The sequence below is a fragment of the Anas acuta genome, chromosome 5 (assembly GCF_963932015.1).
Source record: "Anas acuta chromosome 5, bAnaAcu1.1, whole genome shotgun sequence".
In the NCBI taxonomy this organism is placed as follows: Eukaryota; Metazoa; Chordata; class Aves; order Anseriformes; family Anatidae; genus Anas; species Anas acuta.
This window is the reverse complement of record NC_088983.1, coordinates 11,257,289-11,268,461: the sequence shown is the minus strand read 5'-3', so window position 1 is coordinate 11,268,461 and position 11,173 is coordinate 11,257,289. Positions and strand designations below refer to the sequence as shown.

The 11,173-nt window shown below is 46.9% G+C and overlaps 1 long non-coding RNA gene across 1 annotated transcript; it reads right to left on the bottom strand.

Annotated features, from left to right (window-relative positions):
• Nucleotides 1-257: 257 nt before the first annotated feature.
• LOC137858149 (uncharacterized) lies at nt 258-4,993 on the bottom strand. Its single transcript, XR_011097519.1, has 3 exons — nt 4,856-4,993; nt 3,254-3,454; nt 258-971 (listed from the first exon to the last, which is right to left on the bottom strand). It is a non-coding gene; the product is annotated as an uncharacterized lncRNA (long non-coding RNA).
• Nucleotides 4,994-11,173: the final 6,180 nt, after the last annotated feature.

Here is an 11,173-nt window from a genome sequence, read left to right as displayed (position 1 = left end):
CATAGTTTAAGTGATTACCCACCAGTCTCTCATTAGCGTTTGGGGCCAGGCAGAAACTTGACAAGGAAGGATGTGCCTTGCTAACAGAGCAATGTGTCAGCACGCTGCGAGAAGCAGCAAGATTTCAGCAATGCTTGATCAACCAGGGAGAGCATCTGGCACCTCTGAACTGCTCATGTTTGTTGGCTGGGGAACCTTTCTGAGGCCTTTGAGGAGGCGAATACGTTGCGTTCAGAAACCCTGCTTTTTACTTTGTGGTCAAAGTAAAAATCAAAGCTGGATCAAACTGCTTATTCTCAAGGGTTTGAGACTATGTTAGCAAGAAGGCAGTGCCTTCAAACCTGCACACAGTCCAGTTTTCTTTCTGTAATGCTTTTGTTTTGCTTTGGTATGAAAGGAAAAAGTAATCTGCAAAATCAAGTAAAGAGTGTTGATGCTATTTTTGTTGCTGCTTTCATATTTGAAGGTTGCCTAGAAGGTAGTGGAGTCATTTCTGTTTTCCTTGCAAAGGTGAATTTGTTGTTTTCATTTAGTAACTCCTTCTTGTTTTTCCTTCCTCCTGGGACAGAGAGGTCACAGTGCTGTGTAGATGAGAGCTGAGTAATTGAGATGGTTTTAAATGTCTTTACACTTTACTAAAAAGTTTAATGTTTACTTAATGCCCCATAAACACTCAGGAGAATAAACCTTTGTTTAAAAATTCAGAACCTGGTAAAGGCTTCAAGCGACTGCTGTTCGCTTGGGGGGACTGACAGCACTGCTGAGAGCCATTAACAGGCTCCTGGAGGAGGAGCAAACTATAATTTCTGCTAATTTCTGCCAGAGCTAAGCTGATGATAACTCACCTGTGAACACAGGGTAGAGAGTGGTAATGCCAGTGTGAAAGGGGACTGGAAGTACTGGGATGCGTCCTTTCTGTGGATGTTAAAGAAGTCCTAGTATAACGCTCAGGTAGGGCTTGGTTTTCCAGTCTGTTGGAGAAAAAAATGTAATGTGGCACACTGTAGAGGAGCAGTTATGTCTATAAGGAAGAAAGTGTTTCCCAATAGCCATGATGCAGGGCTACCAAAAGTGCCAAGAGTGCCATTTTGGGCAGCTCAGGCAAATAAAGTGTCATACAAGAGATTTGGAGCATATGCTTAGTAGCAAAGGATGGCTTTCGGCTTGTGTAGAATAAACCCTATGAAACCTCAGTGCTGGTGGGAAGGAGGCTGACCTGAGGAGCTGCGTGTGGCTGTGTGCCTGGCCCTGCTGGGGGAACACTGCAGAGGCTGAGGTCGAGTGTCTGAACGTCAGGCTGGAGGGGTGAGTCCCTGGCTGGGTGCAAGAAACTTCTGGAGAGGGACGTCCATGCAGGCCTGCTCCTGAAGGCCTGTGTTTCCTGCCCTTGGCACTGGCTTGCTCTGTGGCACTAATGGTGTTTGTAGCAGATTTTCTGGAAAGTCCTACCCAGGGATAACCAAAGCGCAGCTGAAAATGCTCAGATAACTGAGGATTGCTGTTAACAGATAACTGTTCACTCTGCCTCGGTCCCACTGTTCCTGAGTGAGCAATTTGGCCTGTTTTCCAGGCTGGCTCTGGTTGCACGTCACAAGATCCATTTTTCATGATAAACTTTATGGCAGGTTGTTTTCTTAATATAGCTGGGGCTTTGGAGAATGCTGTCCAAATTTCTTTAGCCTGTGACTATTTTGTTTCTAAATGAGTTGTTTTCGTCGACGGACCCCAAGGGCTGCTTGCCTGGGTGGCTCTAGCTCGGTCTGTTTTATTTTTCATATACTAATTATTCCTATGAGATTCAGTTTGTGATTTCTGTTCAGCTGTTTAGGTGTCTCAGTTGTGAAGACAAAGTAACATGTCATTTAAGTAAATTAGTATGTGAAAATTGTGTGTCCTCAAGTGCTTGATTAATGCTTGCAGAAGTCTTTGGAAGCCACGTGTGTGTAGCTGGAAGCCGGGCAGTGTGTGCTGCTGTCTTAAACATTACCTGCAGCAGAAGCTTGGGAATAAATCACAGACCCTACAGGAGGAAGGGGCACGGATGTGTGCTCTCATTTCCTCTCTTCTGCCCCCAACAAGAAAAAGGGATTTCATGTGCTAAGCTTGATGCAAGCCCAGATTCCTCTGGCCATTCAAAGATACTGAAATCAGCATCTTAATTAAATTAAAGCATCTATCTATTGTCGGGTTGTGAAGCTGAGGTTTCAGGAGGGTGATGGCAGGAATGGAGAGGTGTTGGAGGAAAGTGGTGCGAGTTCTTTGCATGCAGAAAGGAGGCACCTGGTGTGTGTCACACTGCAGGAGCAGAGAGGAGCCCACAGCTGGAAGGGCTTCTGGGGGAGACAGCTTCTGGCCACAGAAGGTGGGCAGGTGCTGCTGCAGCCCAGGCTGCCACAGGGCCAGAAATCAGCTCTTGACAAAGGAAGTCCTGGAAATGAGGCGGCGAAGGGAATTAATCGTTAGCAGAGCTGAGTGACAGGTGTGCCACATCCTTTATTGCTGCGAAACTTTGAGTTCGGAAGTCTTTCTACGCAAACTGTTCCTTGACAGTTTGTGTTCAGCACAGGATTGCCAGGTGGCACTTCCAGCCGGTGTTTTGCCAGCACTGGTAAAGCTCTGAGGGGAAGAGGCTGGGAAAGGTGTTCCCAATGGCTCCTGAAAGCTATTAATCTTGTCAGATGACAGCCCAAGTAATATGTAGCCCAACGGCTTGGGAAATGCTTGAATAAATTATGAATCACAGATGATTTATTCGGGGGGTTTCTCTGAAGAGAAATCTAGATGGCTGTAATTTGAGGGGGAGGCATAACCTGTGCTGGAAAGCATGAAGGACCCGCACCTGTAGTGATAAATGACCAAGTGGGATGAATTCATGCGGGTTTTGAAGGCCAGCAAGGCCCATACTGATGATTTGTGTGGATTATCCCGCCTATTTCCACTCAGGCTTTAATAGCCCTAATCCATCTCAGACTCTGCCCCACAGCTTCTGCACAGGGACCCCTTCCTGACCCTCATCTGGCCGTACTCACAGCTCTCCTGGGCCTCCTCGGGGACTGCAGGTCTTTCTGGTGCCTCTGTCCCGTGTTCCTCCAGTGCCTCCGGGGTAGGGTTGTAAAACTGCAGCTGCTTTCTGATTTACTGTGGTGATTTCCATGCATCTGACTTCAGGTGGGCCTCCACAGCTGTCAGGGGCAGCAGCAGCCCCAGACGCCCTCCCACAACACACGCATGTGTGTGTTCACGTGTCCCTCACCTTCTGCAGGGCGAGATGCTTCCCCCGGGTCTGGCAGCGCTGGTATTTAGCTCGAGGGCCTCGTCGGGCCTTCTGAACCAACGGTGCTGTTTTCTTCAGGAGGTGATGTCTCAGAGGACAAACCATCTATGTAGGCAATGGCAGGAGCTTGCCTTAATTGCCCCTTTCCCCCCTTTCCTCTCCCACACACTTCAGCAGTTCCTGTAGGGTAAGAATACCAATTTATTCGTAACGACTTCTGCTTGATGTGACTGTTTCCCTGGCCTTCATCATATCTCTGTGCTTCCAGAACATCAGCTCTGTCACACCTGTAATTTATTTTTTGAGCTGTAGCTCTTGGAAAGGTGCCCAGGCTTGACTTCAAGCAACAATGAATTCACAAGGTCCCTAAGCAAGTTGCTTCAATAGTAAGTTACCTCTGCTGCCTTAATTTGCGCAGCATTTTTTTTTCTTTCCACTTGGTATATCTCACTGCATCTCCTTCTGCTAGACTAAAGGCTTTTATCAGGCAATTCTTCCCAGCCAGGTACTTATAGGTGTGTCAGAGTCTCACTTGGGATGGACCGAGTAGCACAGTTTGTCTGCTCTTCTCATGAAAAAGCAAGCTTTATAAAATTGAAATCACTCCTGTCACCCTCCCCTCAGAACCATGGTGTTTGGCATTGGCTAGCACGTGGCGGTGAGTCTCCCTTCGCCCTTGTTTCCTGGGATAAATTGTCTGATATTTATGTTATCAGATAGGTTTCTGCTTTATAGCTACGTTGAAGATGCTTTGGAAGCCAGAGAGCCCTTTTAGCATGATCTTATTTACGAGGCGTTTCTCTTAGAAAACTGATTTCCTTTCTTTGTGTGTGTCCTTGTGTGTTGGCCGCAGCTTGCAAGGGAAATAAATGTATGTGTGTGGCTGCTCTGCCTGTTGGAGCAACCTGGCAAGAGCCCATCTCCCAGCATGGTGGAGGATACTGAGTGCAGACAGTGATTAAATGTTTGTCTAGCAAGCAGAGCAGTGTGTTAAGCTGCCTGGAGGAAAAGCAGGCTTGTGGGACTGGAGCTAAGCTCATTCATTTTCTGATCCCTGAGCTAATCTAACTGAAAAAATGAAATACAAAATGAGAGCAATTCTGCAGTCGCTGCAACTATGCCTCTAATTGGCAAAGGCCAGAGGAGAGGCTTCAGGTGTTAAAAGCACGTCCCTAGGGCAGGTTGTGGCTGTCAGGGCCTGAGGGGGGGCACTGAGATCTGGAGGCAAAACCTGTCCCTGGGGCAGGAAAGGGGGCTTCAGCTAACGGGGCAGGGGGAGCTCCCGTCCCCGTGTCCCTTCACAAGGATGCTGGAGGTGATGGGGAGCACGATAGACCAAGTGTGCCGGTCTCTTCCTGCAGCATTTTCCTGATGTTGCCTCTCATTCAGAGGCACTGCTGTCGGGCTGCTGTTCCCCGCAGCGCTCCTCTGTGCCGTGCTTTCGCCGCCGTAAGGAGCGATGGGGAAATCATCCTCCAGCAGCGCACCGAGGTGGCTCATCAGTATGCCAGGCAGGTTGGCTTCAGCCTTTAACTTCTCCTCCTCCTCTTCTTCCCCCCCCCCTTTATCTCCCGTGCCCACCTGTTGCAGTTTGATCCAAAAAACTGGGGGGGATCCAGTGCTGCCTGTGAGCACGGTGCCCAGGAAAACCAAGCGCCGATCCCTGCTGCAGCTCCTGCGAGCAAATACTGAGCACGGCGAGGGATTATCGATAAGAGCCCTGCGTAGACTTGTTGGGCAGGAAATGCCGGGCACAGACGGGAGAGCCTGGTACAAAGCTGAGGACACTCGTCAGTACGCAGTAACTGTAGAAACCGACGGAGCAAAAATAAACACGTTCTAGCAGCATTGCTAAATTGCTCATAAACCTTTACCCTGACAGCACGGCCTGTGTTGTTCCAACTCAACCCAAGTGCAATCGGTTGAAATGGGAAAAGGGCACGGGGTGCTCGGTGCCAGTCGGAGGCGGCTGACGGCTGAACCCTCGTGAAGGTGAGCTTCCAGCTGGGGATGGCAGCGCTCGCACCTCATCTCCTGGAGGATCGCTTTGCCCCTCAGTTGATGAAAGCATCTCCGGAGTCTGAAATAATTGGAAGGCTCTGGGATCTGTAAAGGAGGCTAAAGGAACAATAAATGAAACTATTGAAATCACCCCCCGTTAGCACTGACATGAAAGTGCGGGCAGCGCTTCAGTCGGTTGGTTAGGAGGAATCATTATGTAGATGCTCGATTCTGACCGAGTGGGATTTATTGGAGTCAGCCTGCTGCCATCCATGAGCAACAGACAGAAATTATGTTCTGCACTGGGAGAGAAATTTGCAAACCCCGGTACAAAATGAGTAATAAGGGTAAATCAATTTGAGATGCACTGTGCTTATTCTGGGAACAGCAGAATGTGCAGCACAGCATTTAGCTCAATTGGTAGTGTTAGATAAAATGCTACATTTCATACGCAGACATTTACTGGTATTTCCTTTATTTTTAGAAATACACTTGGCTTTTATAATCACACTTCATTTTGGTGCTGCAACAGGATTATTGGGAAGAGGACCCAGCGGCATAGATGCTGGGTTTCTTCTTGAGCACCGTCCCTGTGTTTCTTCGGGTCTTGGCAGTAATTAGGGCCTGAAGTCCCTGTGATTTACAGCAATCCCAGGGTGAGGCACGCTGCCCATGTCCCCCACCATGTCCCCGTGCTGTGCCGCGGGCTCTGTCCCCAGCCTTTGAACAGCACCTTCAGGAACGTGTCCCCTCACAGGGCATGTCCCCAGGCCACTGCGCTCCGCAAAGGATGAATAAAAATGATCGTGGCTTTTTTTTCTCCCCCCTCTAACAGAGAACTGTAATTAAATGTCCCTTTCCTTAATGGCTCCTATGGTAATTTGAGACAACTTATTAAAGGCTCAATTACTGCTGGTACTGTACAGCGCTGCCTAAGCGTGCCCAGCACCCCGAGCAAGGTCAGGGGCTGCGGTGGGAGATGCGGCGCTGATGTACATCAGGATGCGGCTCCTGCCTTAATGACCTTGTTCTCAGCACAGGGTTGGTGTGTGTGAGCCCCTGAAGGAGGCCTTTTTTTAGAAATCTTCCCTGAAAAATAGGAACTAGAAGAATACCATATTTCTCTGTGATTGCTTTTAAAGAGAAATGGTAAGTCGCTGGAAATGTTACACAGACCTTTGTCAGTCCACGCTTGGGCATCTTGATGTGATGGACCAAAGGGGAAGCAGCTGCATTCAGTAAAACAGTAGGAAATTTCCTACATGAAAATCTACCTGAGTAAGGGCAATGCAGAGATGAAGTGTCAACATGAAGCTTCAGCTGAGGAAAGGAAAATATATTACAGCTGTGAGGAGAAAAGAAATTCAGCTTGCTTTACATGTACGCTTTGCTAGGACTTCTACCGTTCAGTCAGGCTTCCTTGCATTAAAAAAAAAAAATAAAAAAATTACAGTTGGTTAAAAATTAAACTGTCCCATGTGTACGAGTTCAAGGGACCGGGCCGTTTTTTGAAATGTTTACTTCATGCACTTACACTAATTGAAATGCTAGTTATATTGAATGAGTCTTTAAAAAAGCCCTGGCCTCACTATATCCTAGCAAATGTCACGGGAAAAGGACATTTAATTATAGCCTGCTTCAGGAAAGAAAAAAAAAATCAAGATTAAATTAATACTAATGTCTGTTTGAAAAATATAATAAATGTTAGACTAGGTGAGGAAGCATGAACAATCACCCAAAGCTTTGCAGGATACTGCTGCTTGCAAATTCATGGAAAATTAAAACCCATTAGCATCTCAAGCGCTTTGTCCACGGACCGGTTTTAGCAGAAGCCGTGGCAATTCCCGGGGGCCACCGAGGAGGCAGAAGGTAGGATCCTATCCCACCGTGGGAGCTGGGGCCTTGTGCAGCTGCCAGCAGCATCCCCGTGGGTCTCCAGGAGTCATGGGAAGGGGAATCGGGGGTCTCACAGCTTGATGAGGGGTGAGGCTGCAGGGTGCACGTGGCTCCTGGCTGCCCGTGATGGATGGGGCACAAATCCCATCACTACCTGGCTGGATGTAATGCTTGGATGTAGCAAATTGTTAAATATTCTTGCCAGCCGAGGAAAGGCATCTTCTGCTTGTCTCTGGCTGCAGGCACTGGTTATTCCCAGAAGTGCTCTGTCTGGAGTGCTCTGGGACTCCGCGTTTCGGCCCTGGGGTCTCACAGGGTGAGTAGGAAGGAAGGATTTGTGCAGCACTGCAAAAGCAAAGCAGCAGGACCTGCTTGTGCTCAGAGCTGGCCTTGCTCCTGTGTGTCCCAAGCACCTCTGCACCCACCCCTGGTCCCCCTCACCGCTGTTACTCTGCAGTGAGCTCAGCCCCAGCAGGTTTGGGTCTGCACTGAGGATGAACAGAGCTGCCACCTCCCCTTGCTCTGAGGGAACTTGAAAGGATTTCTGTTGCTTTTACAGGAGAGCTTTCCTTTTTCCTTTGGCAATTCTTTGTAGGCATGAGGAATGTGGAACTGCCTCCCTGCACGGAGAAAAACACCTTGTTACAGGCTTGTATGCTGCCCTGGGACTGCGAGCATCACTTCCCATGAGGTGGATGAGTGTGATCCCAGGCAGAGCCAAACTGCCTCAGACTCTAAGGAGTTCCTTCACTATCACCCCCAAAACAAACAAACAAAAAGAAAGAAAGAAAAACAACAACGACTAAAACCCAAAATCACTTAAACTTGTAACAATCAAGCTGTGTTTGGTTAGCGGCTGTTTCCTTAGTTGTTATGCCATGACTGACAGACTTTTAAACAGGAGACCACATGGTTACTGGTTTGTAATCTTTAATAATGTTATTTTTGGATTCTAAGGCCGATGATCTGAAATCAATATCTGTTTTCCCAGCATAAAAAGGCCTGCGCCAGCCTTGGACTGCGAATCTGGCTTCCTCCAGTATGTTCAAAAATGTCAGTTCAGTCTTTTTTTTAAAAAAAAAAATAAATTCTGCCTTTTTTATTTTACTTTAGAGGTATTGCTTTCTCTATTGTCTCCACCTACTATCGGAAATCATGCTTTTATTTTGTTTTTCTTCCCTTCTTGCATGCTGGAGGTGTGGGCTCCTCTCCCTTACCCTCCGAGAGCCCCCGGCCGGGTGCTGCAGATGCAGGTTCCACGCTGGAGATGTGAAAGTTTGGGGAGATGAACCCAAGCTGAGCTGAGCTCAGTGTGTTTTCAGCCCTGAAATAGGAAGCTGTTCCTTGAAACAAACTCTTCGACATTCTGTTTTCCTCTGACATCTAGCTTGGTGATATCTACAGCAGAAATCATTTTCCTACCGCGATATCTGAGTCACTTGTTCAGCAATGGCCACAATTACATTTTCTTTTCAACCCCTTCATTGAAACTTCAGATAATCCACCCTCACATGACCGCTCCGTTTATAAGATGCCTTCACATTTATGCTGACGTTTCCTTCACTGGTTGCTGTGGCTTTCCAAGAAATCCCCGCCAGCCGTTCTCCTCCTTAGCTGCTGTGGCTTGTCTTTGCACCAGGCCACTGAAGGCAGGTTTCTAAAGGTGGTGGTTTCTAAAGGTTTCTGGTGGTTTCTGTGGCTCCTCACGATGTTCTTGGTCATCAACTGGTCCGCAGACAAAGTGCTTGAGCTGCTAGTGGGTTTTAATTTTCCGTTAACCTTTTCTTGGGCCTTGCAGTTCTGGCTTTGGCTCTCTGTTGCGGTGGGATTTGCCGACTCGTCCCCGCCGTGCCACAGCGTGGTTGTGTGCAGGGCTTGCTGCTGTCTGCAGCAGCAGTGGCTCCTTGCTGCTCGTCTCAGGCTGCCATCAAATCAGGCCCTCTTAGCAGGCTCTTTTCCAGCTTTGTGTCTCTGACAGCCCTTGCAATCTAGCCTTAAACTAGGCATTTTGCTAGGCTGTGGGTTTGATATAAATCTGCTATTTCAGACCTTGGCAGCTTCTGTCTTTGTATGAAACTGATATCCCTCTATTTTTTATTTATTTTTTTTTTTGTAAGACTGCAGTGTTCTTCAGTTTCTAGTGTAGTCTAATAACCAGCTTGTTCTTCCCACTTAGCTGTAGACTATTGAGCAAAACTAATCTTTTTGACTGTGAAAAATTTTATTTATTTTAAAGCCACGCTTTGCTTGTCTTCATTTGGAGTACATCTTCATAAAAATAAAATCTTGCATGAGCCTTTTTTGATGGCTTTTCTGGTGCTAGGCACCTCACTGTCTCACATTTCCAAATTCTCACAGGCAAGAGACAAGTGTTATAATCCTTTATTTAATTTCATATCTTGTTTCTCCTTCACCTTTTCTGTTTTATCCACTTGCTTCTTTGGGTTCTTAAAGCTTTGCGTGTTGGTGCCTAACTTTCCTGCGATAAAGGGAAAAGATTTTTTTTTTTTTTTTGAGGAAAAGCAGCAATTTCAGTAAGTTCTGTTGCCTTGATCTTGTCTGCATCCAGCATGCACTGGAGATGTAAATCCTGCCTGCAAAACTGGTGTGGCTTTCCTCCAGTCCCGAAATGCATCGTGCTGGGAAGGGAGACGGGGCTGGGGCATCCAGAGACATTTGGGTGCTTTCGAGGACCAGGAGGTTTCTTTTGACACAAGGACTTGAGACCTGATCCTGCCTTTCCAGACCCACAGGTACACTGTTTTTTGTTTGTTTGTCTGTTTGCTAGTTTTTTCCAGTGCCCCCTTTTTTTGACAAACATGTTCTTAGCTGGCCTACCGAAAACAACACACCTTGCAATGCCATTACATGGTTTGCTTCCTAGATGATTTCTGTGAGCTGCCCTGATGGGAATACAATGATTCAAGCCTGCAGCTGTATCCTCTGGTATACAAAATCCTGAAATGACAAATTAAGCTTTCAAAAATGGGCACAGCGTAATTCCAAACACACTGCAGAGTGTTTTGTGTACATGCTGTTCCTCTGTCTGATCACCCATCATGGCTTATGAGTCTTTCTTCCCCTCCCCTATTATGTGCAGTGAAAAAATGGATTATTCCGAGCATTTGAACAGATATTTCCATCCCTCCTAATCCACAGGCAAGAGATGCTGTAATATTTATTGGCCTGGATAATGAGGATGCCTGGAGAGAAAAAAGGAGGTCCGAAATACAGACATGGGAAACAAACGTATGTATAAATATATATATATATACATATTATTATTTTTTGTATGTGTTATATATATACACATATCAGAGAAGGGAAATGTAGTGCCACATGACAATATTCTGCAAAAACTAGCAAAGAGGAAACAAAGTGGTGTGTCCACTGCCTAGAAGCCAGATGCTCCATCAAAAGCAAGAAGAGCACTCTCTTCTAAAACCTCCCCAAAACTGCAAATCAACATCCTCTGAGCTGAGCCAATGCAAAAGGGGCACCTCTGCATTCTGTTTCTAAATTAATTTGTATTAAAAACAAAAACAAACAAACAAAAAAAACGAAGCACACATGCAAAAACCTTGACAACTCTCCAGCCACCTCTGGTTTGTTTCAGTGGCAACACTATCCAATTTTTCTGTACAATTCCCTGGTGTCAGACTGTTTTCCTGATGCATTTTCCTTGAGCTGGAAACGTTTTGCATCTCCTTTCTCCCCTGCTCCTCGAACTTGGAGGAAGCCCTTCTTGGAGGCTGTCTTCCCCCATCTGTGACTAATTGTTTCACATCCTGGAAAACATAAGGGGAGGTGGCAGGTAAGGCAAAAGCAATAATTCGTTGCTATATGACCAAGATGAGGCTGCAGATGTGTAAAGCTGTGAAGCATTCCCTCACATTTACCAGCAACAGATCTGGATTTGTTGGTGGCTGTGTGTTGGAGTGGTGCCTGCTCTTGTGCTGTATTATCAGCCTGGGTAAGGTGAGGAGTTTCCAGGGGCTGTGG